Below are 25,744 nucleotides of genomic sequence, written 5' to 3' on the forward strand. Positions count from 1 at the left end.
CACGGAGGCAGCATCAGCTCCTTCAGCTGCAGCTCCTCGAAGGGCCCTGGAGGGTGCAGACACGGCCTGGTGCTGTCTTGAGAGCCGCATCTGAAGAGTCTGCCTTGAGGGGTTTACTCCATGCGGGTGGCTGGGGTCTCAGTGAAGTCTTGGGGACACTGGCGTCCATTGCAGGCCACTGGGAGAGCAGCCCTATGTCCCCCCTGCCCTGGGCCTATCTCCTCCATGCTGGTGGACACCCACCCTGGTCCCAGATGCACACCTACTCTGAAAACACCTGCTTCACATGCTTTCAAACTGGAAAACATCTGATTTGGACTTTCCTGGGTAAGTCAAAGTTCCTCTTTCATTTTTACCTACATTAGCCATTATTTCAACGAAGCATGTCCCTGTGGCTGGGGGACTGAGGTCTCTAAGAATAAAGGACCATAGTTTAAAGTTTTTTCCTCTTCTTCCCGTGCCCCCACCATGTGATCATGAACTTCTAGAAATAAGTTGGCAACTCATGTTGTGTGTCTTTTGCTGCATCCAGAGAGATGGTTGTATCCATGCTCTAGCACGTGAGTAGATATGCATGTGTAGAACATTGCTTCCGGCTGTCACCTGCTAATAATTAACATCTAGTAAATGCTAGCTTTTTATTAAGTGGCTACAATGCACATGAGTCGATCTTTAGGATAATGAACGTGACAGGTGTTGTATGTTCTTTATCAAGACACTTTGCAACGCCTTTTAACATAAATGTGTTAAATTCTATAATTAATCTACCTAGACCTCGTTAGCGGGCTGACATTTTCAGTCAATAAAGGGCAGTGAGATGTGTCAGATCCCTTACTCGGACCCCACTTAGGAGCAGCTCCATTAATTCAACGGTTCTTTATTGAGCACCTACTGTGTGGCAGCTTCTGTGTTTGGCTCTGGCCCTGGTTAGCTCCTGTTTAATAGATGCTTAGATCTGTGGCTGGAGGACAAAGGACAAGTGGTCTTGGGGATGTTGAGCCCATGAATGAGTTCTTTTGTCTCCTACACTACCTTCCTGTGTTCACTGCTCTCAGGAAGCACATCTAGGTTTGGGGGGAGATGGGCGTTCCCCATGGAAACCTGGCCCCTACTTGAGGTCACCGTTGCCTGACATCAGAACCCCTGGCCCGTCCCCAGACTTGGTCCGCAATTGTCACGTAACTTGTCCTGCACGTGCAGAACCAGGCACCTCTTCACATCTATTCTACAGTCTTTGTGTTCTTCTCATCTCAGTAGCACCGTTACGTGAGCATCTTCTCTTTGTGTGCAAAGGTTCCAGAGCGTTCCTTTATTTGTGCCATGCTGCTGGCTATTCCATTTTTTAAGCTATGATAAATAACATTAACCTTCTAAAAAATACATTCGGGTGGTATTCGGGATGAAGATATCATCTTAATAGGTATCAAATTGCTTCACCTGATTTTGCTTATCTTTTCCAAATAAAGGGTCCGTCGTGTGGGCTCCTCTCCTTGTGGAAGAGCACACGCCCGGTCCAGGCAGGGAGGCGGGATGTCCTGCCCTCAGGGAGCCTGCAGTGTTGGAGGCGTCGGCTCTCTCTCTGACTCAGACACAAGGCCCCAGTGGCATCTGTCCCTCTCGGTTGTGAACCTCAGGAGATGGTCACCTGGCGTACAGGTGTGCAGCCTCCCTGAGATCAGACGCTTTGTCTGATGAGACAAACGAGGGCAAGGAACAGCAGGCCCTCGCCTACGTGCACGTGACCAGGTGATGCCCGTGTGCAGCCGGCCCAGACATCCAGGAAGCCCTAAGGAGCCACACCACATCCCGAGGGTCACAGTAAGGCCGCCGCTTTGCTCACAATGCGCTCACCAGGCACTTGTTCACTGTGCTCTGTTATAAAAAGTTCAGCTGCAGCACGGCTTGAAGCACAGAGAATGGAAGGCAGGAGGCATCTGCTGTTGTAGGAGAGGCATGCTGGCAGCGGTGACCAGAGGAAGAGACCGGGAAACTGTGAGCAGAGGATCTGAGAAATCAAAAAGCCCAGCAGACAGGCCAGGTGGTGTCAGGGCTGCTTCCTTGGGTCCGAGAGCCGTTCTGGCACTGTTGTTCAGTGAGCTGTGGCTGCATCTTGCAGACATGCGTGCCATGGCCCCGGTGGGCAAGGGATTTCCCAGGCTCCGTGCCAGGTGCTTGGCAGCCGTGACTCAAGCTGGTGTCCTTCTCACTGTCCGAGGAACAAGGGCATCGGTGGTCTCTGCAAACTGCACCCCGGGTCTCCAGGTCTCCGGGGGCTTCGGCAGAGAGGAGGCCTCCAATGCAGCGCTTTCACGGGGCCCCCTCCTCGGCAACCTTTGTGCACTTTGGAAATGGGCCTGACGTTAGCTAATTCAGCCTCATCAACGTTAATAAGATCAAATTGGGTTCTATCATATTACATTAGTTGGCAGCAAATCAAAGTAGATATTTTTGAAAATCTGAGTTGACAGAGAAGGCTGCCCCCACAAGTAAGTTTTCCAGAAAATAAAGCCACGACTTACGGAGCAGCAAATCACAGCCCAGCGACTTGGCCTGTAGCCGAGAACCTCCTATAAACTCCCCTCCACGGCTCGGGTCACACTTCCTGCTGCCAGGTGGCGATCAACCCCAGGGCTGGCCTCCGTCCATGGCACGTATGCGGCCTGAGCGCAACCAGATGGGTCACTGGCATGGAAGCTGGAATGGAGAACTAACAATCTCTGAGCCCAGATGTAATTTCTAAGGGGATCCAGCCCGCAGAGCAGAGCTACCTGGGTGTGTGGCTCTGACACAAAGAGACATCCGTGGTGCTGAAATGACCCCCTTGGCCTCCCGCTACCCCACCTCCTCCTGTCATAAACCGATGACTAGAAATTCCAGTTCTAGGTGAGTGAGGGGTTATTAACCCCGGGAGGTGGAGGGCAGCAAACTGCCCCAGGTCCGACTTCTCCCCGCTCTGGCCCATCCCTGGCAACATCAAGTCATCTTTGGCCCCAACCTTCTGCTTCAGGACCAGAGGGAAGGAAACCACTTGAAAAAGCCAATCTCACAGAATCAGCATTTCTTTCCGAGACTCCAAGTCATGTCTGAGAAAGGAAAGATCACCTACAAGGCAAAGAGGAGCTCTCAGCTAGTGCTTCTCACCAGCCCTGGCTGGTGCTCCAGGGCTCCAGGTCCAGGCGGGAGGACTCATGGGGTTGGGGAGTGTAACCGAGCAGGATCCTATGGGGCCTTCCTGGGACGGACCCCTCCCCATGTCCTCTGCTGTATCTCCTCCCTGAAGTACCTAGATGATAGCATCTGAGGCACATTCCTGAGTTGTTTTACAGATGCTGAAACCCCCACCAAATGGAAGAAGTTAACTACTGATGACCATGAGCATGTAGCCCCCAGACCTACTGGAGTCTGAGAATCGATAATGTTCACCCCTGTGAGCCCGCCCTGCGACCTCATCATCAACCAATCAGAACTGTGCACAAGCTGATCCCATACCCTGTGACTCCCCTCCCTCACTTGGCCTTTAAAAATGCCTCCCTGGGACTTCTCTGGTGGCGCAGTGGTTAAGAATACGCCTGCTAATGCAGGGGACACAGGTTCGAGTCCTGAGCCGGGAAGATCGCACATGACACGGAGCAACTAAGTCCGTGCGCCACAACTGCTGAGCCTGCGCTCTGGAGCCCACGAGCCACAACTACTGAAGCCCGTGCACCTAGAGCCGGTGCTCCGCAATGAGAGAAGCCACCGCAATGAGAAGCTCACGCAACAAAACGAAGAGTAGCCCCCGCTCACGGTAACTAGAGAAAGCCCGTGCGCAGCAATGAAGACCCAACGCAGCCAATAAATAAATAAATAAATTTATAAAAACATAAAAATAAAAATAAAAAAATTTTAAAAAGTAAAAATGCCTCCCTGAAACCCACTGGGGAGTTCCGGCGTTTTGAGCATTGGCTGCCTTGGCCTCCTGATCTGCTGCCTTACAATAAACACTGCAGGTTCCTTCACCACGACCTGGTGTCACTAGATTGGCTTTATTCCTGCACGGGTGAGCAGACACAAGTTTGGTTTGGTAACAGGAAGACAGCTGCCCCCAAAGGTCTGGGGCGTCTTCTGGTCGTTTCCACCACTGGCTGATATTTTCTCAGCCCGTCACCCATCCAGGGTGCCAACCTGTTCACTAGAACGTGTGGGGTCGCTGGGCACTTTGGGACTGCGAGGGGGTGGTGTGGGAAGGGCACTCCCAGGCCTGTGTTCCTTAGAAAAGGTGTCTGCATGGTTATGGACCCCAGTCCTGGGTGCTCTGGGGCTGGGCTGGTTCTGGGTGTGGTCAGAGGTCTGGGTCAGTGCTCAGCGCTCTGGTCAGTGCTGGGTCTGGGGTCAGTGGTCCCCTTCAATCCCCCTCCCAGGCACTCCTCTGTCCGATCACAGAGACTGGGGGTTTTCTGTCTCCCCAGTGACTGGCCCAGGGCTTGATCCCTGATGCCTGCTCAGCTCCACACACCTGGAGGACCAGGGCCTGGGCAGAGCCTGTGTCCCTGGGTGGTCAACGAGAATTCCTTGATCTACTGATGCAGTAAGGAACTTCCCTTATCCTGGTGTGGAGGCTGAGGAGACACTTGCTGGGGGAGAAGGTCAGGCAAGCAGGGGAGGGTTGGAGTCCAGCAGCTGGAAACGTCTGAGTCCTTGACACTTGGAGGGGCCCAGAGATGGCATCCCTCCCGGTAAGACCTGCATCCTCTCCTTCCAGCCCACTTTACCCCGCTTGGACCCACCTCTCAGAGGTCTTCATGGGAGGGTCCCCTTGGAGGTGGCCTTTGATGTATCACATGACCAGAGTGTCCCCTGGAGACACACTTGCTGGGTGAGGGGTCCCCCACCCCAACCCCAAACCAGGAGATGCGTGTGGTTCTTGGGACCGCCCTCCTCCAGGAGGGCATACTCAGTCAGGAACGAGGTCCTCTGTGGTCCAAAATGGCCCACGTGCAAGGGAGGTGCTTGGTGGGGGCTGCCGTCCACCAGTTCCCTGCTTTTCCATCCCTGCCTCTCCCAACAGGGGCCCTTATAGGAAAAGCGTCTCGGATTCTTCTCTTTCAATTTCACTCTTCTCTCCCTCATTTTGGAAGGTTCCGAAGCACATTCTCTTATTTCCTTGTAAAGCTGTTGTGTCAGAGTTTGAGACACCACCAGGAGACTTCTGGGCCCAGTGTTGCTGTGGCTTCATCAAAAGGGGCTGGGTGGAAAATAGAACCACTGCAGGCCCTGCAGATGTCCCCACTGGGAATGAATCCCATCAGGGCACCAGGGCTCACAGGCTTCAGGGAACCCCTGCCCTCAGGACTGGCCTCCTTTCTTCCAACCAGCTGCTGGTCAGAGGCCCAGGCACCCCCAACCTGGCTCCACCCCCCAGGGCCTGGATTCTTGGACAGCCTAGGGGTAATTCAAGACCCTCACGCTCCTTTATCTGGGGGCGAGAATGTCTTAAAAGCTGCATTTGGCTGATTTCGGAGGTCTGATTGTTTCTAGCCCATGGGGGTGGAAAGATGGGGTGTGATGTTCCTACCTCTGCAGGACCTTCCCAGCATGAAGATCTGTGCATTTCCCCAGCCAGTAAACTCTCGACACCATCCTCCCAGGAAGCCCAGATCCAGGATTACGAGGGCAGAGGCTCTCCCCTTGCTTCCCACTCCCACAGTGAGGAGCCTGGCTCCCACCATCTGCCATTTATCTATGCATTGTTCCTTTCTAGGTTACATATGCAGAGGTTTCAGAATTGTTAGCTACTACACCCTGGAAAGAACTTCGTAAAATAAAGCCCACTGCTTATGTCCAGTCCATTTTGCCTTTAGTCTACAGCTTCCATTCATTTCCACAGGTAACTTAGGTCAGCACCTTTGCCCCCACCCTTGACAGTTTTTTCCATACATTTCTAATACAGTTAGATTCTGTCACATCGTGTATCCCATCCTGCAACACTCCTACACCCCAAATACTAAATTTGAATAGATTATGATTGACCCCTTGAGCTATACAAATCTATGGATTTGGACAAATGCTTAGCAACAAGTATCCGTCCTAAAGTGTCACATGGAACACTTCAAACCCCCCAACACATGGTCTGCTTATCATCTATGTAGCTTTGCCTTTCCTAGAGTGTCTTAAATGGGGTCATACTCCGTGCAGCTTCTTCAGACTGGATTCTTTCACTTAGCAATATGCACTTAATTAAGATTCATCCATGTCTTTCCGTGGGTTGATGGCTCATTTCTTTCTATTGCTGCGTCGTGTTCCATTGCATGTGCCTGGGAGGAAAACCAATTTTCCCTCTACCTTTCTAGGTTCTTGGTTGAGGTCCTCCATGTAATAAAAGATTAATAGGAGAAAAACAAACAGAATTTTAATAACACTCATACCTCTTGTATATATAGGAGATACCCAGGAAAACTGAGTAACTCCTTGAAATGGACCAAGCCATCACCTTAAATACCATCTTCAGCTAAAAACAAACAAAACAAGACTTTGGGGGAAGGGGAGAAGCCGGTTATGACAGGTTGTCATGCAATGCACAGTAAACAAGGGTATGGTTACTATGCAGATTTAACTCAGGACTTCTCCATTGATGAGGGTTTCTTGAGATTTAATCATCCTTCTATTCTATTCTATTTAATCATCCTTCTATATAATCATCTTTCTACAGAGAGGGACACACCCTTGAAATGGAGATTTCCCTTATAAATGTAAATGTCCCTCAAAAAGGGCAAACTCTACTCAGTTTTCTGAAATTCTTCAGGGTCATTTTATTATAAAAAACCAATCAGATCAAAATAATACCTATGCCTAAGAGCATTTTGGGGTGGCATATTCTGTTCCCCATGACATGGATGTACCCCCAGTTTGCTTATGCATTTATCTATTGAAGGACATCCTGATTTCTTCCAGTTTTTAGCCATTATGAGTAGAGCTGTTATGCATAATTCCATCCTTGTTTGTGTTTAGATATAGTTTTTCAAAGCAGTTGCCTAAATACTGGAAGCACGATTGTTGGATCCCAAGGTAAGACTTGTTTAGTTTTGGAAAAAACTGCCAAACAGTCTTACAAATTAGCTGAACATGCATTCCACCAGTAAGCAGGGAGAGTTCCTGTTGTTCCTCACCCTGCAGTAACTGGTATTGTCATTTTCTTGGGGTTCAGCAGTTCTAATAGATGTACAGTTATATCTCATTGTATTAATTCGTAATTCCCTAATGGTGTATGATATTGAGCATTTTTAAAATACTATCTGTATATCTTCTTTGTCCAGGTGTCTGTTCATATCTTTACCTATTTTTAGTGGGGTTGTTTGTGTTAGAGGTCTTTGTATATTTGAGACAAATCCTTTATTAGATATGTGTTTTCAAATATTTTTCTCCCAGCTTCTGGCTTGTCTTTTGATTTTCTCAATAAGGTCTTTCACAGAGTAGAAATCTTTAAGTTTATAAAGCCCATGCTATTACTTTCCCTTTTTTTGTCGATTTCCTTTTCGTGTTGTGTGTTAAAACTCAAAGCTCATGATCTACCTAACCAAACACAAGTTCATGTAGATTTTCTCCTATGTTTTCTTCTATAATTTTGAAGTTGTGCCTTTTAAATGTGTCTAAGAATAATTTTGAATGAGTTGGCATAAGTTGTGAAGTTCGTGTCTACCTCCATTTCATGTCATACGGTTTCCAGTTAACGGTTCCTTAACTATTTTTGGAGAAGTTATGGGACACAGTCTCCATTTCAGTGAACGCCCGAAGTTGAATGGGTTCCGCGGCTCTGCCTGCAGGGAGCGCTGTGTCCCGTGAACTGTGAGGGACGCACGGCCTGCAGTTCCTGCACTGACCACACGGTGGCGCTGAGCTGGCCTCTCTGACCCAGAGCGCATGCGTGTTCCCCCTCCCTGCCTGCCACTGAGAGCAGTTGTGTCTAGTCAGGCACCGCCGAGGCTTCGGCTGGGACGCCCGGCTCAGCGTCTCTGCTGACAGGAACTCAGTCTCCTTAGGACTCGCTGGGCTTTCGGTTTCAGGACGACGCAGGGCTGTGTCCACGCTGACGGAAGCTGGGTTTCCTGAGGACCCAGGCGACGCCGGGAGGAAAGGGTGAGAAGAAGTGGGGAGAAGCTTCCTGTGGGCGGCGGACGGCTGAGGGGGTCCGTCTTCCTGCGACCCAGGAAGGGCTTGGTGTGGAAAGCTGGGTTTTTAGTCACTTCGGTGTGCTGTGTAGCCAGCATGGGGTATGGGGTGTCCAGTTTTCCCAGCACCATTTATTGTGGGGCCTGTCCTTCCCCTCGGTGTGTCCGTGGCCCCCTTGTCGTAACTTAACGGACCCCCCCCCCCCCCACCCCGTGTGGGTTGGATTCTGGGCTCTCTGTCCCGTCCCTCTGGACCGTGTGCCTGTTTTTGTGCCAGTTCTGCCCTGTTTGGGGACTGTAGCTTCTCAGCAGAGTGTGAGGTCAGGGAGCGAGATGCCTCCAGCCCGGTCTCCTTCCTCAGGGTCGCTCTGGCCCTTCGGGGTCCTCTGTGGTTCCACACAAATGTTAGGAGGATTTGCTCTGTTTCTGTGAAAAATACCCTTGGAATTTCGGTAGGAGTTACGCTCACTGTGTACATTGCTTTGGGAAGCATGGACATTTTAACAGTATGAATTCTTGCGTTCCATGAGCGCGGGATATTTTCCCGTTGATTTGTGTCTTCAGTTTCTTCACCAATGCCTTAAAGTTTTCAGTGTGCGGGTCTTTCACGTCCTTCGTTAAATTTATTCTAGGTATTTTGTTCTTTCTGATGGAATTGTAAATAGCTTTTGTTTGTTTTCTCCCTCTTTCTGATGGTTCATGATTAGTGTTTAGAAATGCAGTTGATTTTCTGTGTATTGATTTTGTAACTTTACTGAGTTCATTTATTATTTCTAATAGCTTTTTGGTAGAATGAGGTAGAAAACTGGAACTCGAAAATCCCACTGTTTCTATCATATTTAGGTCATCCGCAACACCAAAGACGCAGTGTCTCCTACTAGAATCTTCCCACAGTGCCTGTCAATCCCGTGTGGACTCCTATAAGGGCAGTTAGGTTCCTGACTTTGTGGGAAGTGGATCTGGGTTAAGGCTTGGCCTCTATAAGAAAGTGTGATATTTTCTCTGCCTTCCTGGTGTGGTCTTGACGTGGTGTTTTGGAAAGTTATTGACTTTGCAGTAACTCCAAACCTACAGAAACTTGTAATAGCAGAACAAGGTACTGTGTATCTGCACACTCAGATTACCCAGCCTTCCTTGCTTTACTGCTTTAGCCACTGAACACAGAATACTCCAGTGCATTTTACCCAAAACGGGGGCGCTCTTCCAGGGAACCAACACGTAACCTCCAAATGAGGAAATTATGATGGTTTCCGCATTGCGGTCCAGTCCATAGGCCCACTTCAACTTTCACCAGCTGCTCCAGCTCTAGGGCAATGTCTTTTCCCATTCTGATCCAGGTTTCTTTTTCTGGAACAATTACTGGTACTTTCCCTCATTTTCACAACCTTGGTGGATTTAAAGCACACAAGATGAGTATGATCTGGGTGGCTTTTCTGCATTGTAACATGTATCAGTACTTCATTTATTTTGTGTGTGTGTGATTAAATGTACCGGTCATTTACCATTTAAACTATTTTAAGTACACCATTCTGTGGCATTAACCACGCTCACATTGTTGTACAAATATCCTCACCATCCACATTCAGATCTTTTCAGTTTTCACCGGTGAAACTCTGTAGCCATTAAACACGAATTCCCCTCAGCCCCTGGCAACCACATTCTACTTTCTCTCTCTGAATTTGACTTTTCTGGGTACCTCATATAAGTGGAATCATATCATTTTTGTCCTTTTGTGACGGAGTTATTTCACTTATCTTAGTGACTTCAAGGTTCATATATGTTGTAGCACGTGTCAGAAGTTCCTTAATTTTTAAGGCCGAATGACATTCTTTTGTGTGTATACCACATTTAGTTTATCCACTCATCCATCAATGGACACTTGGATTGCTTCCACCTTTTGCTATTGTGATTAATGCTGCTGTGAGTATAGGTGTACCCGTATCTCTTCCAATCCCTGCTTTTAGTCTTTTGGGTATATACCCTGATGTGGAATTGATGGATCATATGTTAATTCTGTGTTTACCTTTTTGAGGAGCTGCCACACTATCTTCCACAGGGGCTGCACCATTTCACTTTATTCCTTTCACGGCAGAATAACATGGCGGTTTATGGATCAACCCCATTATGTTTATCCATTTACCCACTGGTGGACGTTTGCATTGTTCCTTCCTTTTGGCTCTTGTGAACAGTGCGGCTATCAATATATATGTACACCTGTTTTCAGTTCTTTGGGGTCTCTATCTAGAAGTGGAGGTGTTGCACTATATGGTAATTGTACATTCATATTGTAAACATAGGTTGCACCCTTTTCCATTGCCACAAGCCATGTTTAAAGGTTCCAATTTCTCTGCATTGTTGGCAACATTTGTTATTTTTAATTCTCTTGATTATAACCATTTTAGAGTGTGCGAAGGAGTTATTGCGTTGCGGTTTTAATTTGCATTTCCCTCCTGTCTTGTCATCGGCTTGTTGACCATTTTCATGTCTTGTGCAAAGAAGGGTCTATTTAAGTCCTTTGTCCATATTTAAAATTGGGTTGTTTGTTTTCATTGATGAGTTATGAGAGTTCTTGATATACACTGGATAAATAAAGACTCATCAGATATATAATGTGGAAATATTTTCTTCCATTATGTGGGCTGTCTTTTTACTTTCTGTATTGCATCTGGTCATTGTCAAGCCACTGAGAGAGGCTTGACAGACAGGGCTGTGAGGGACAATTATGTTTGACTTGGCCAACATGTCAAATCGACTTGGCCGACACGTCACATTTCCTTCAAGCCTCCAGATCTGTGAGATAATAAATTTCTATTGCATATAGCTGCTCAGTGTGTGATATTTCATATGGCAGCCCTAGAAAATAATAAAGATTTTGGTATCAGGAAGAGGAAGGCCCTTAACACTTACCTACACATGTGGAAATATTTTTAGATTTGGGTAATGAAAAGAGGCTGGTGTTGGTGTGCTTAATAGGAAAAGCTCAGATAGACTGGAAGACCTGTTGGTAGAAAATGTAGATTGATGGAAATTATGGTGAGGGATCAGAAATGAAAGAGGAAAGCTGAGAGAAAGCTTCTGTAATCTTAGAAATATATATACAAGCATAAACAAATGAATGTTGGTGATATCTCAGATGGAAATGGAGAACATGCCACTGAAAACATGTGGAAAGGTGAATCTTGTAATGAAGTGGCAGAAAACTTTTCTGAATAGTATTAGGTTGCGTGTACAAATTAGAACTTGAGGGTGATGATTTTGGATGTTTAGCTGTAGAGATTTCTAAGCAAAGTATTGAAGGAGGTATGGCCTGATTTCTTCTTCTTTTTTTTTTTTTTAATAAATTTATTTATTTATTTATTTATTTATTTATTTATTTATTTATTTATTTATTTATTTATTTTTGGCTGCATTGGGTCTTTGTTGCTGTGCACGGGCTTCCTCTAGTTGTGGTGAGCAGGACCTACTCTTTGTTGTGGTGCACGGGCTTCCCATTGCGGTGGCTTCTGTTGTTGCAGAGCACAGGCTCTAGGCACGTGGGCTGCAGTAGTTGTGGCTCGCGGGCTCTAGAGTGCAGGCTCTAGTTGTGGCACACGGGCTTAGTTGCTCCGCGGCATTTGGGATCTTCCCGGACCAGGGCTCGAACCCGTGTCCCCTGCATTGGCAGGTGGATTCTTAACCACTGTGCCACCAGGGAAGTCCCTGATTTCTTCTTGATGCTTGCAGTTATGAGAAGAGAAAGTAAACTGAAGAGAAAATTGTTAAGAAAAGCAGAAAGAAATCCTGAAGTTTTGGAAACATCTCAGTCTATCCAGATAACCTGCTTTTGAAATAGAGCCAAGGGTGTGCCTGGAAAAACTTTTGCTAAAGGGTTGATGCATGTGATTCATACAGTCAACCATCTCAGCAGAACCAGGAATAGCTATGTGGTCATACAGGAAAGGCCTGTGGAGGATCCTCTTGTCTGAAGACCTGAATCTCATGAATTGCATAGAAGGCCAAGAAGGGTTTTGAGAGTCTGACAGTAGCAGACACAATGCTGCTCTGGACTGAAATAACCAAATCGGATGAAGTAGAGAAAGATTGATTTGAGGACAGGGACAGACGGAGTGGCTCGCTTGGTTGCTACTGCCACCAGGTGTTCAGAGGGCACAGGCTGAGGTACCAGGGTCACAGACAGGTGGGCCCAGAGGACAGAGCATGCAGATGAAAGGGAGCAAAATTTGCCACCCCAGTGTGTCTCATTATCTTGAGGATTAAATTAAGGTCATTCTTTTTAAGAACAGAAGAGTCAGGAAGAAATTTTGACCTCCCCCTTAGCTACCTATAGAATTTAGATAGAGGACCTGTTACCAAAATAGAGCTGTCAGCAGAAATATGTGCAGAAAACATGGGCTAGGTGTGGTGGTGTGGGGGCCAGGAGACTCAGCAGGGCCTATAGATCAGAGTCTACTCTGTGTCCCATTGTCTCCACTGGCCCAGCAAATATTTATTTATCAAACATCTGCTTTTCCATTTTCATGTGAATTGCCTTCTTCCCCTTTGAAGTCCCAAACCACTAACCCCAACCTCCTCTTTTGTCTTTAGCTTAAGATGATATTTAAGGTGAGTTACTCAGGTTTCCTGGGTCTCTCCCATGTATACATATTATTAAGTGTTTATTGGAATTTTTCCTTTTAATCTGTCTCATGTCAATTTAATTTTTAGACCAGCCAGAAGGACCTGGAAACGTAGAGGGAAATTTCTTCCTCCTTGATAGAGCCAGTACATTTTTTTTCTTATCTTAAAATCCAATAGAATTTGCTCTGTTTCTTTCTGACTTGCTTGACACCTTGTTTACATCATTTTGCTTTTTTACTTTGGGAATGGGAAACTCTATCCTATGCCTGCCCCACCAGTGTAATTTGAAAGCAAAGAACTTGGGTTAAAGAACAACAAATTGTAAATCTTATAAAAATAGGAAGTGAGACTTTATTCAATACTACTGCAACACGAGGCAGACTGGACTAAACTCCAAATACAACAGGGACAAGTGGGGATTTATACCAACTGGCAGAGTGATGAGATGGAAACTCACTTACAGGAGGTAACAGAGGTCAGAGGATCTTCTTAAACCGGCCTAAGAGGTTCTTGCTAAATGCAGTCAAGGTCTTGTATCTCAAAGGTGGAAGATCAGGAATTTGATCACATGTCAAGGGTGGAGAAATTCTCAGTAAATTGACTTAGCAGGAGTCTCACTAAAGGCAGGCCAAGGTTGAGGTCTCCTCAAGAAGAGAGCTCAGAGGAGCCTCACTAAAGTTCGATCAAGGATGGAGTCTTTGTCCATCCACCTTTCTGGCTCAAGATAAGAAGAGGCATTCTTCTTTCCTCTGTACAATAGAAGTCCATTTCTTGTTCAGTGGTCTTTTGATTGTTAAGGGCCTCCTGCACTGTGTGTTGAGAGTTTATAGTAGAGGATATTGTTTGTATGGTGTGAGCCTTTAAACCTGCAATAAGGGGGATTATCAAGAGAGTAAAATAAAAGCAAAGATTAATGGTTGAGGCAGACTGAAATGACAATTTCTGAGTCCAGAGTGCAGCTAATCAAGAAAATTTCTAGACATTTGGCACAAAATATCTTTAGATGGTGGAGTGACAACATCAGTGCCAGTCTGATGGATTTCTTGGATGGATTTACTGAATGTTCCAGGTGGTGGCATAGACATCAGAGAGATTTTGATAAGATTGTCTACAGTCATGGTATTTCCTGGAGCAGAGACTAAAAGGTGCAGAAATTAGGTGAACTTCCTGAGGGGCCTACACAGCAGCAGCTCCAGGCACCAAGATTATTTGCATACCATCTTCTGAAGTTTCTTTGAAGTTTTTGTCAAGTTGTCCTGCATCAGCTCACACGGCTTCATTAGGTACCAGGTCGGGGGGCAGTGGGAAGATCAGCTATAGACAACTTAGAGTCACAGTGAGGATCTGGGTAGTCACGTTTTGGTTCTTCATGATGTGAATTCTGGAGGGTGGGATAAAATTCGGAACATTACTTTGGAGAGACGTAGCCAGATAGTGAAGGAAGCTACAAGAGGTGAGAATTTGTTAAGGACCAACTAAATATGAGAAATGGCAGGATCAAGACAAATTTACAGGTAGATAAATACCTTCTAAGAAAATTATCTGGGCTAGAATCTGATAACCCAAAAGGATTGGCTGTAGTTTTCTACTGAAACATAAAATTTCTCCATATAGTCACCCTACTTGTGATCAAACCTTAACAAAGTAAGGTTATCCTTTTTTACAAAATTCATCTGTTCTAATTAGATTTGCCTGATATTCACACATGTTCAGCAAGAATGATTACTGACCACATGAACATTTTAGTTTGTTTTGGTTGAATTTTTCATAAGGAATCTCAGGTTGTAGTCTTAAAAGCCTCTTGAGGTTTGGAAGACATGCCAAGAACTTACCACCAGACCTCATATGCAGTAGCTATAGATTTGGGTGAATTCCTCTCTTCGCTCATTATTATCTCTTCTATAAAATATTCTAAGGTTCCTGGTCCTATCAAGAAGTGCCTTTCCTTACTTTCCTGTAAGGCTGGGTACCACATGAGCCAGGATGCAGGCCAGTTACCCTGAGATGTCTTTGTAACCATTGGCAATAAAAATCAACCTTAGTGTCTTGAACTCTCAGGACACATCTGATTTTATACACATCACTCTAAAATATGACAGTCCAGTCAAAGCCTTGGTTACATGGCCAATATTTCCAAGTATGTTCTGTTATAAGGAGGGTAGATTCTGAATAAACCCATGCAAAAAATCAAATTCTGGCAAAAGTGGAGCATTACGAACTTGGAAGACATTTTAACAGTTTCTTATGGAGTTAAACATACACCTACCATGTGATTGAGGAGTGGGCTACAAAGTACTTACCCAACTGATTTAAAATTTTATGTTTGGACTTTTCTGGTGGCACAGTGGTTAAGAATCTGCCTGTCAATGCAAGGGACACGGGTTTGAGCCCTGGGCCGGGAGGATCCCACGTGCTGCGAAGCAACTAAGCCTGTGCGCCACAGCTACTGAGCCTGCGCTCTAGAGCCTGCGTGCCACAACTGCTGAGCCCGCGTGTCACAACTGCTGAAGCCTGCGTGCCTAGAGCCCGTGCTCCGCAACAAGAGAAGCCACTGCAATGAGAAGCCCACGCACCGCAACGAGGAGTAGCCCTCACTCGCCTCAACTAGAGAAAGCCTGCACACAGCAACGAAGACCCATCGTAGCCAATAAATAAATAAATAAATAAAATGAAATTTTATGTTCACACAAATGCCTTCATGGGAATGCTTATATCAGCTTTATTTATTTGAACCATTTTCTAGTCTCTGAATTTTGCTCCTATGGTGATCTGTTTATGGAAAATTTCCAAAATAATTAGTGAATACTCATATCTATTGTGTAATTTCAATTACATAAACTCATTTTCTGAGGCACCTTCAACCTAAACATCTCTGTCACCTCCTCAGCCCCAGCACAGCCAACCTCTCCCTCGGGGTTTCTGACATACTCAGGAGGAGGTTTATCGCACTATGTGTCTTGCACAGTAATAGCACATGACTGTGACCTCAGATCTCAGACTGCTCAGCTCCATGTAGGCTGTGGATGTGTCCACACTCATGGTGATTGCCCTGGAACTTCTGGCCATACCTTGTTTCACCATCTTTGGGGTCAATATGTGCCATTCACTAAAGCCCTTGTCCAGAGGCCTTTTGAACCAAGCGCATAAAGCAGCTGGTGAAGGTGTGTCTGAAAGCCTTGCAGGAGACATTCACTGATGCCTTGGGCTTCTTTGCCTTAGTGCCAGACTGCAGCAGCTGGATGTGGGAGTGGACACCTGTGGAGAGGGGTCAGGAGTGGATGAAATCCACTTGACTTGTCCTGATTCCCTCCCCAGCCCAGGGACTGGGAAGTTCCTTACATGTAGCCATTGCCACCAGGAAGAGGATCCTCCCGGTCCAGTCTGTGGCGAGGACTATGAGACTTCCGTAGAGGACGCTGTATGGTTGTTGGATGATGCTCTTAGGGCAAGACATACCCATATTTAACCTAGGATATCTCAACTTATTTGCCCATTGACGAGGCAGAATATTTCATATTCAGTGCCTGTCTAGCCAGGAAAAGATGGACATCCCATGGACCACGCTCAGTGGGATGCCAAAGGCCCAAGTCCTAATCCTTGTCTGAGAATATGTGTCCCCCATCACATCCTTGACCTCTGTGCAGACAGAGTTCTTCAAACTGAGAAAGAAGCCCCACACAACATGCCCCTCTTTTTGAGCCCACCTTTGAATGACAGGGAAACAACCTGAACATGTTCTGAGCTTTGATAACTAAATGTTACTCCTAGGGTCAGACTGTCTCCCCAAACTCTGCAACCATTGGATTAAAAAAATCCTGTTTTCCACTTCTAAGAATTAGGATATCTAGAAGGCCTACACATTTACCTGTTAAACACAGTTCTCATTGCCTCATTGAGTTGGGTATGTGTTCCCAATAGAATCCAATATTAATCACACAGGAGTAAGCAGTCCTTAACAACTCTTAATTAAGGTTTGTTTTAGCTGAAAAGAGAAGACTCAGTGCCTGAGAGGAAACCACTCCCCAGTTCCTTCTGCATCTTCTCCTGGGGCTGCAATCCTGTGCTGGGTGGGTCCTGAGCACCCCCAGTACCACCCTGCAGGGAAGGGTCCTGCCTGGTCTCACATTGTATCTACCTCAGTATCTCTAGTCCAGTATTCAATGGCTGTGCCCTGCCTTCAGAATCCTTTTACAGTGACACCATATTCTTTCTACATCATCTCTTGAAATAGTGAATCGGCCTTACTAAACCCACATACTTTACAGGGAGACCCCAAGCAAGGATTTTATGAAACCACAAGGGAGCCCTTTCCCTGGAGGTGCCAGATGCATTGATGCAGTTGACAGTCATGTGAGTCCAGAGTCTATCAGGGGCTTTGGGGGTTCCTCTCATTTCTTTTGGGCTCCTCTGGTTTAATATTCTGTCAGAGAACACCTGCACATAGAAGCCATGGATCTCAATGCACACATAACATCTAATATTCCAATAATACAGACACACACACACACACACACACACACACACACACAGTGGCTAATTATCATAGTAATGTACTTGAAATTTCTTCTTTTCTATACCTAGCACATGGGCAGTGCCCTCCGTGCCCTGACATACACTGACCCTAGGCTTGAGTGTGTGACTTGCTTTGACAAACAAAAGCAAACACAGTAAAGTGGAGACTGGAGTGTGCAAGCACGTTGGGTTTGCCTGTTCTTGAAGAATCTGGACACTGCAGTTGCCCCATGGGAAGGGTACAGGCTTGCCCCACATTGTCAGAAGTGGGGCACAGTCACAACATTTCTCACTCATAGTGCCTGCACCTGAGGGACCCCAGAGACCCCACCTGCAGGAAGGAAGACCTGAGAAGTCTGAGGAGGAAGAGGAGGATGAGGCAGCATTGTTGTCAACTGACTCAGGTGACGCTGTTCTACTGGGTCACCAGGTGGGTGGGGCAGTAGCAGGAAGATGAGCTGGGTCAGCTCCATGAGGGATGCCCTGGCCTTTGCAGGGCACCTCGTCACCAGAAGTTTCTCCGTCCTCGGGCTCAATCCTGCTGGTCATCTTTCCTCTTGACCGCCTGCCCTGTGGACCTAGGACCCCAGCATCTGAGAGGTAGATAGACCCACTGCTTAATCACCCACAACTGCGCCAACTGTGGGAAACCTGCGTCGTCTTCTACGTCTGGTGGAACCCGGATTGTGATTACACCTGGATCCACCAAAAACTCCTGGAGGAGGAGGGAAACTTTGTCATAGAACACTAAGGAAAGAGAGAAAAACAGCCTGAGGCTGATGAGTGAGGATCCTGAGTTTGGTCTGTAAGCTGCAGGTGTCAGAGGCTTCGACCTGATCTCCTTTTCTGGACTTTGTCTCACTGTGGTCTCTGGGCATCCCTCAGTTCTCCTCCTTGGAGAGTCTGCGTCTTGTAGCACTTGTTACAGCTTTCATCCACTAGTGTTATCCTGGAGCCTCATTACTGTGGTAGCCGTCTGGGGGAGAGGGGTCTTATATATTCTTATGATTAAATCTCAGTGAGGCAGTTATCCCGTGTCTCTAATCTGTGATTCTCACAGGGTTTCCACAGTAGTGTCAGGGTGGGACTTGTTCCCTTCTGATTACCCACCTGATTCACAAAAAATTATGACCAGGGAGCTTGACATTATTAGTTGCACAAAAATGTTTCCTAATTTTAGGGAGAAAGAAAATAGAGATATGTGACTCATGAATACTTAAAAAACTTAAAAGAAAGGCATTTCATAAATATAAACAGTATCAGAAATTCTCTTTCAAAAAGAAAATGAAACATTATGCATCTGTTATTTTTTTAACTTGTCAAAGTATGTTTTCTGCTAAAATATACGTAAAAACCTGTGTGTGTATGTGTGTGTGTGTTAAAATGTAGCCAGATTTGTTTTCATCAGGTATGGTGAGACACACAGACGTGGAAGTGATTGTCAGTTTACACTCACAGACCCCTAGAAACAGGGGGCACACACCACACAGGGGCCACTCAGGGAGGCACTGGGGTTGGTCAGGAGACAGAAGAGGGGGCAGGACATGCACCAGAGACCTGATTGGGGTTTTGGGATGGATGAGGCAGGGTAGGTATGCTGAGTAAAATTAGCACTGGATAACTTGAATAATTTTGTCAGGCTCTTGGGCATGTGTGGTCCCTGGTTGTCAGAGACCTGGCCCTGGGGTGACCCAGGTCAGGAGGAATATGGAAAGGTGTGTGAGAGCTTGTAAGAGAGATAGAAAATAGAGATGTGCTCTGGATTGGTGGCTTGTACATCAGAGGTACACCTACAGGAAGGTGTCTGATATCTGCAGGAATTTGCAGCCCAGGAAGGGGCAGTCTGTGCAAGATCAAGGCCCCCCATATCAGAACATTGAGAATACAGAAATAGGAAAATATAGTTGCTTCAATTGTCCCTGTGGTGCTCTGGCTTCAAATTAAGGGAACTTTGGGTGAGTGACTTTCAGAGAATATGGCAGAAGTCACTCTAAATGGAATAAAACATTTTACTGTGAGAATAGGAAGAACAAACACAAGTAAAAGTATGAAGATTCCTTGTAAACTGGCTCGTCACCAAGTCCCCACTTGTATGGCATTAGCCAGGAAAACAGATTTGAAGTTTTGGGGCTCTCTAAAAATACCTGGGCGGAGTTGTGAAGAGTATTAGAATATGCTCAGGTCAAGGAGACGGGTCCAGAAGTTACGCCCTTTGAGAGTATGAACTGTAAGTAAGTTTATGCAAAGACAGTAGTATTTGTGTATAGCCAAGGCTGTAGTAGGAGCGGGTGGTCCTACTCCATAGGGGTCAAGGTGTTGACTGAAAGGAGGCCGGTGCTTCCTGGAGACAACATTTATGTACATTATTTTCTTTCCTTTTTAAACTTCTGCTCCCTGCATTCATTCATTCATTCATTTATTTATTTATATTTTTGGCTGCATTGGGTCTTCGTTGCAGCGAGCGGGGGCTACTCTTTGCTGCGGTGCGCAGGCTTCTCATTGCGGTGGCTTCTCTTGTTGCAGAGCACGGGCTCTAGGTGCGCAGGCTTCAGTAGTTGTGGCTCGTGGGCTCTAGAGTGCAGCCTCATCCGTTATTTTCTTTAAATTAAGACTTTACTTTTTTGAGAGCAGTTTTAGGTTTACAGCATAATGGGGGGGGGCAGTACAGAGCTATCCCATATACGTACTGACCCCCCACATGCACAGCCTCCGCCATCATCAGTACCCTCAGATGGCACATTTGTTACAGCTGATAAACTGTCATGACACATGGCAATTACCCAAAGTCCATAGCTTACCTTAGGGTTCACCCTTGTACATTTCACGGGACTTTACAAATGTATGACGTGTGTCCAGTATTAAGGAATCATGAGGAGTATTTCTCTGCCCTAAAAGTCCTCTGACTTCACCTGTTCATCCATCTTCCTCTTCCCGAACTCCACACAATCACTGATCTTTTTACTGTCTCCATAGTTTTGTGTTTTCCAGAATATCACAAAGTTAAAAGCATACAATATGAAGCCTTTTCGGATTGGCTTCTTTTACTTAGTAATATGCATGCCTCTTCCATGTCTTTTCATTCTTTTATTGCCAGATAATATTCTATTGTTTGGATGCACCACAGTTTATTTATCTGTTCACTTACTGTAGGACATCTTGGTTGCTTCCAAGTTTTGTCAACCATGAATAAAGCTGATATAAACATTTGTGTGCAGGTTGTCACGTGGACCTATGTTTTCTATGTCTTTGGGTAAATACCAAGGTGTATGATTGCTGGGTCATATGGTAAGAGCATGTTTCCTTTCATAGAAACTGCTGAAATGTCTCCCAAAGTGGATGCACCGTCTTGCGTTACAACAAGCGGTGAATGAGTTCCTTTCCTTCTACAGCCGTGCTGGCATGTGGCGGGTAATTGCGATGTGTCATGACAGTTTATCAGCCTTGCCGGCATGTAGCGTGGTCCATGTTCCAGATTTTGGCTGTTTGAATAACTGTGTATAGTCATCACATCATGGTTTTACTTTGTATTTCCCTGATCACATGTGAAGCAGAGCTTCTTCTCATATGCTCATTTGCTACCTGTTTATCTCCGTTGGTGAAGTTTCTATTCAGGTCTTTGGCCCCTTTTTTTTAAAAAAATAAATTTATTTATTTTTTAAATTTTTGGCTGTGTTGGGTCTTTGTTGCTGTGCGCGGGCTTTCTCTGGTTGCGGTGAGGGGGGCTACTCTTCGATGCAGTGCGCAGGCTTCTCATTGCAGTGGCTTCTCTTGTTGCAGAGCACAGGCTCTGGGCGTATGGGCTTCAGTAGTTGTGGCACACGGGCTCAGTAGTTGTGGCACGCGAGCTCTAGAGCGCAGGCTTAGTAGTTGTGGCGCAGGGGCTTAGTTGCTCCGCGGCACCAGGGCTTGAACCCGTGTCCCCTGCATTGGCAGGTGGATTCTTAACCACTGCGCCACCAGGGAAGTCCCTTTGGCCCATTTTTTAATCAGGTTTTCTGTTTTCATGTTGTTGAGTTTCAAGTGTTCTTTGTATAATTGGGTAACAGTATTTTACCAGATGAATCTGTTACAAATAATTTATCCTAGGCTGTGGCTTGTATTCTCATTGTCTTGACATTGTCTTCCACAGAGCAGAAGTTTTAAAATTTAATAGAATCCAGCTTATCAAAGATTTATTTTATGGATCCTAAAAAGTCATCATTCATTCTACCCCAAATCATCTAGTTTTTCTCCTGTGTTATCTCCTGGAGGTTTCAGAGTTTTGAATTTTACATTCAACTCTGTGAACCATTTTCAGTAAAGTTCTGTGAAGACTATAAGGTCTTTGCCAAGACCTATGCACTTTTTTGCATGTGGATATCCAGTTGTTCCATTTGCTAAAAAGCCCCATTAATTTTCGGAATGGCACAGATAGGAGTAATCTCTTCCAGACTTTGCTTTAATCTTGGGAAAACGGGGGTGTACATTTCGGCAGAGAGCAAGGATTATACCAGGATTGTGGTCTAAGCAGAGGGTGAGCCCAGACACATAATAGAAATACCAATATCAAAAGAAGAAAGGCAGTAAAAGTTATGTGTTCATCATTTGTGTTTTAAGAGGGACCATCCACAGGCTTTACTGGGGCTCAGGATTTAGCATCCAGGATGAAGTCATCACCAATGGGAAGGTCTTGAGTTGGACGGGTATCATCTGGGATGTGGACTGGAGAACCTCCAAGTGAGTTCCTGCTGCAGTGGATGTGGGTCTCAGCATTTGCCATGTTGTCTGAAGTAATGTCTCTGTGGCAGAGTGGGCTTCCAATTATAATTTAATGAAAACAACTAGACCATTACTAATTAGATCAGCCATCATCAGGATGATGTGAGCTGTGCCTGACCAGTCTCTGTTATTGTTGTTGTTTGCGGGCATATAGGGTCCTGTATCAAATGAGCCACCTGCCCTGTAGGACAGGTTATGGTTAGGGCTTCCAGGAGAGTATGTGCCCTAGATCTGCTGTCCAACCCTTTTGGTATGGGGGAAAGATAGTAAAATATATTAAAAAATAAATCAAGCCATGGGGAAAGGGAGAGAAACATTCAGGGGATTATGTGCCAGACTGGAATTTGGAAAGGAATTATTTGAGAAGAGCATTATGTTTCTAATAGCAAACATCTGTCTAGGACCTATCAGGGACATGATGGTTCTACTGAATGATATTCCAAGACCCTACATTGTGTGTATTGAAAATGAAATGTGTAGTTTAGTTACTATTAGTAAAGTCTATAACTCCAAAGGAAATAAGTAGTGCTCTAGTAAGGCATTGTAGGTCTTAGCATACATGGAAATATGTGTCATTTTGATTTACGTTTTAGGTATCTTTGAGGCAAGAGATTCCCAGATACTTTTACACCAAAGGGGACAGTTTTTGGACAGTGGCCCAGTAGTTTATTCTAAATGAGAAGATGGGGTTATTTGTTGTCCAGGGTATCCACTGCTAAGGCCACTGCCCCTGCCCTGTCCCTGGGACTTGACCTCGTGCTCCTGAGTCCAGAGCACTCCTTGGTGTCCCGATTACACCCTGCAGCCCAGCCCCTCCTGTCTCCCTGCAGGGAGGTTTGTGTCTGGGCTCACACTGATCTCTGTTTATTGTGTCTCTTACACAGTAATGCATGGTCCTGTCCACGGCTCTCAGGCTGTCCATTTGCAGATACAGCATGTTCCTGGCATTGTCTCTGGAGATCACAAGTCAGCCCTTCACAGAGTCTGCGTAGCTAGTGCTACCAGTACCAGTATTCATGGATGAGACCCACTCCAGCCCCTTCCCTGGAGGCTGGCACACCCAGCTCATCCAGTAGCTACTGAAGGTGACGCCAGAGGCTGCACAGGAGAGTGTCAGAGACCCCTCAGGCTACACCAAGCCTCCCCCAGACTCCACCAGCTGGACCTCTGCAAACACAGAGACATCCTGGTCAGGAGACTGTCACACGTCCACTGATTCCCTCACTCATATCCCCTCACATCCTCAGTATCTCTTGTTCTCCATCAGTTACCTTGTAAAACAGCAACAAAGGCAAAGCAGCTCAGCCCGGACTCCATGGTGAGTTGTCTGTATTCAGTCCTTGCACAGCTGATGCCGAGGCAGGACCGTAACAGTGAGGTGTGGGGGTCCTCTGAAGGACGACTTGGGCTCGAAGATGCCCCAGCTGGTCCCTCCTTGGACTGAAGGACACTTGATGTCCCATCCGATCTTACTTCTCTCTCTATCACTCAGGGTCAGAGCTGCATCAGCACTGACATCACTCAGCATCACAAACATACTTTCCTAAAAACAAATTCCATGCAAATGGAATCCATTTTCGATGACCGCTTTTTAGGTGACCTGAAATAACTGAAAAAATACCTTAGCATAGTTATTGATAATATGAACCTGCTTCTTTAGGCAAATATAAAATATAAAATAACAACGGCAATGGTCAGTTTTATGTGTCAGCTAGCCTGGGCTCCCTCTCCAGTTATTCTGGAGATCAATCCCTAATCCAGGTGTTACCCCGAAGCTATTTTGTAGATGCTGTTAAATTCTATCATCATTTTACTCTAATCTAGCAATATTATCCTAGATAACCTGGTTGGGCTTGATTCAATCACAACAGACCTGAAGAAGATGCAGTTCCACAGTGGACAGCAGCTTCATCTACTACTCGAGATTTCCAGCCTGGCCTTCCTGACGTCTGGCCCCATGAAGGTTGTATGTCTCCAACCGGCCACACAGCCTCCATCCTCCAGAGCTCGCAGCACAGCGGGGTGTCCATCAGGCTCTGCTGGAAGCCACAGGTCAGGGTGGTGACCCCACAATAGTTTGATCAGGACAAGTTCAAACTCCACATCCCGTTGTGTCTAAACAAACATCACTCCCTTGAGTACTTATGTCCACTTACCTTCCCCAGTGAGTGCACGTGCAGAGGACAGCAGGCACATCCTGGTCCACAGCAAGTCTAAAAGTCCCATCACACCTTCCCAGGTGCCTGCAGGAGCCACAGCCTGGGCCACACCTGAGCTCCAGGTAAAGGGTCTGCCCCTGGGGTTTAGACCACAGAAGGGGCATGACCCCTTTTCAGAGAGTGGAAGGAGAAAGGGTTTGGGGACAAAAAGATGAAGGAGAAAGAAAGCTGATTCACAGAAGAGACAGCCTGATCAGTGGTCACTGTACAGCGTTGAGTCTGGTGAGAGGAGGGTTAGATTTAAAATCCATCAGCTTCTCTCAGGGACTGGCCCAGCCTTAGGCTCCATCTGGCTGGGACCGGGACAGCAAAGACTGTCCTTGTGTAGGATTTCTGTTGAGGTTTGCTCTTCCAGTATGATGGGAAACCAGCAACCAGCTCCCTCAGGCTCCCTCACATCCCTGCTCCTGGTGACCATCAGCAGTCATTACTGGCTCTGTAGGTGGGACTCTGCATTGGTGCACGTGAGACTGTATGCTCGTGTTAGAGCAGAAGTTTCTAATCAGAAATCTGTAGTTGACAAACAATTACAAATGTAGAGAGGGTCTACGAGAAATGGTGAGACGCAGAGGGAACCACAGGCTCTGGCAGGAAACCTCTACCTTCATCCGCACCTGCTCGTGTGGCTGGTCTCTGTGCTCAGTGGGTCCTGAGCATCCCCTGGTGGCCTCAGTCCTGCCTCATGGTCCTCAGTGAAACCTGCAGCCCAGCCCCTCCTGTCTCCCTGCAGGGAAGTTTCTGTCTGGGCTCACCCTGACCTCCCCTCCCTGTGTCCCTCAAACAGTCCACAGCCATGCCCTGGGTGGTCGCAGAGCTCAGCTGCAGGGAGAACTGGCTCCTGGACGTGTCTCTGGAGATGGGGAGTTAACTCCTAGGGGCTGGGGCTGGGGCTGAGTCGTCATTCTAGCATATTCCTGATGACCAGTGCAGCCCCTACCCCAAGGGCTGATGGATCCCAGCTCCAGCAATAACCACTGGTTGGGATGAGGAATCCAGAGACAGCACAGGTGAGGGAGAGGGTCTGCAAGGTGTAGTCCTGGGCCCAACTCCTGTACCTGCACCTGGGACAGGACACCTGGGCACAAGGAGAATCAGTCGCCGTCAGTCACCTGTGGCCACAACCATCCCCGCAGACCCGTGTCTGACACCTGCGACCCTCACTTTGGGGAGGTGTCACCAGGCGGAGGAGAAGAACCCACAGCCTCCTCTTCCTCCGGACCACAGCTCTGCCTTCCCCAGAGACCTCAGCCCTGTCTGCGGAGGGAGCTGTGAGCTCCCGCAGCCCAGGGGTGGACTTTACCCTCGAGCTTGAAGAGGAATTTTCATATTGGAAGCCTTGTCCTTAGAAGTGGGGAGGGACTGAAGAACTCCTTTTCTGTTATTTCTTATTATTGCTAACCAACATATAATCATTCTCCCCACTTTCTAAGGACTCAGATTGTTTTCTATCCATAATGGCCCTTTTCTCCTTTTTTTTCAGTTAGTTTTTGCAGG

The 25,744-nt window shown here is 46.5% G+C and overlaps 1 protein-coding gene across 1 annotated transcript in view; it reads left to right on the forward strand.

Moving 5' to 3' along the window:
• Window positions 1-1,335: 1,335 nt before the first annotated feature.
• The window catches only part of LOC309619380 (disintegrin and metalloproteinase domain-containing protein 21-like), a 29,632-nt gene continuing 5,223 nt past the window's right edge, over window positions 1,336-25,744 (forward strand). The window contains exon 1 of the mRNA XM_082374503.1: window positions 1,336-8,112. The gene's annotated coding sequence lies outside the window, so the exon portion shown is untranslated. The remainder of the gene's footprint in view (window positions 8,113-25,744) is intronic.

This window comes from Balaenoptera borealis, assembly GCF_965194805.1.
Source record: "Balaenoptera borealis genome assembly, chromosome: 20".
In the NCBI taxonomy this organism is placed as follows: Eukaryota; Metazoa; Chordata; class Mammalia; order Artiodactyla; family Balaenopteridae; genus Balaenoptera; species Balaenoptera borealis.